The following is a 1,699-nucleotide window of genomic DNA, read 5'->3' on the forward strand; positions in this document are numbered from 1 at the left end:
GGGTCCGGAGGCTTGGAGCCAGAGACCACCCCTCCTACTGTAACCAAGCAAGCAGCATGCCAAAAACACCACTTCCATGTGGGTGGCCCACCACAGCCACCACAATAGCCAGAGTGGCCGCAAAAGCAGCTAGACGCCACAACCACCATGCAGATGGCCCTCCAGCCACTTGAGTGTAGTATCAACACAAGGAGAGTCGCCAGCAGAGACAAAATAAAAGAAGAATATATGTCTCTCCACAAAGCCCATTCCAGAGTGATAGAAGAAGCATCTACTCTATGATAATAGTGGGGGACCTGACCACACATCTCTCAGCATTGGACAGATTATCTAAGCAACAAATCAACAGAGTAAACTTTACTCTTTCAAGAGAGAAGAAATCTAGCATTACCAGAGGTGGGAGGGGGAAGGAGAGGGGAAGGAGGAGAGATTGGATAAGGGGCATAAAGTATAAGTATCATTTGTAATAATGTATGTGCTAAAAATATTGATTTGATCAACATATGTCAATGTTGAATCTCAAAAATATGTATAATCAATTATTATTCAATTTAAAAAAGATCCCTCCCCCAAAGAAGGTGCATATGCTATAGAATTCTTTTTTAAAATTTCACTGCATAAAATGTACATTAAATTTGTTATACCATTTAAATCCTAAAAATTAACAATTAAAATCACCCTTTTGTTTTGGTCTTTAGCCACTGTGAGTTGATTTTGAATCCATTTTGAGTTGATTCCATATATGGTGTGACATAAGGGATATTACCTAACACCTGCTAGAATGGCTGTTACCAAAAGTATGAAAGAGAAGTTTTGGTGAGGATGTGGAGAAAACCACTTGTATACAGCTGTTGGGAATATAAGTTAGTACAGTCATTATGAAAAACAGTATGGAGTTTCCTCAAGAAACTAAAACTAGGATTACCATGTACAAAGTTCCAGTTAGACAGGAGAAATAAGTTTTGTGATGTATTGCACAGCATGGAGACTGTGGTTAACCATAATGTATTGGTTATTTCAAAAGGCTAAGAGAGCAGATATTAAATTTTCTCATCATAAAGAAATTGGTAAGTATTTGAGGTGATGGTTATGTTAATTAGCTAGATTTAATCTTTTCACAATGTATACATATATGAAAACATCACATTGCAGCCCGTAAACATATACAATTTTTGTCACTTAAAAGATTTTTTTAAAAAATAATTGCCCTTTTGTATTTTTGTTTGTTTGTTTGTTTGGTTGGTTGGTTGGTGTCTGAATGACCTTGGGTAAATGTTTTGGGCAGTTTGCTTTCCTTTTGTATCTCTTAACCAGTTTGGTCCATGTGAGTTACTTGGCACTGGTTACAGTGATCTTTGGTTTTTCTGAAACCTGATGACTCTTGTCACATCCATATCAAAGAGTCTTCTAAAGTTTTCTTTTAATAATCAATTACTTTTTCTTAGTTTTGAAAGTATTTCAACTCATTGAAAAACAGTAACATTCACTAAGTATGTGACTCAAACAAAAATTCTTGCAGTAAATACTGAATGTACCATGAAGCAATATGAGCGTGTCACCCTCCAGCTTTTGTTATTGAACAATAGTTTGAGGAAAGCACTGAGCAAGTGTCCCTTAGCTTTACTGTCATTTAATTGAACCACAAGCATATGAACTACAGATTCTTTAAATTAAGTACAGTTTTAACGAAGTTTGATTG

The sequence above is a fragment of the Galeopterus variegatus genome, unplaced genomic scaffold (genome assembly GCF_000696425.1).
Source record: "Galeopterus variegatus unplaced genomic scaffold, G_variegatus-3.0.2 Scaffold6206, whole genome shotgun sequence".
Classification (NCBI taxonomy): Eukaryota; Metazoa; Chordata; class Mammalia; order Dermoptera; family Cynocephalidae; genus Galeopterus; species Galeopterus variegatus.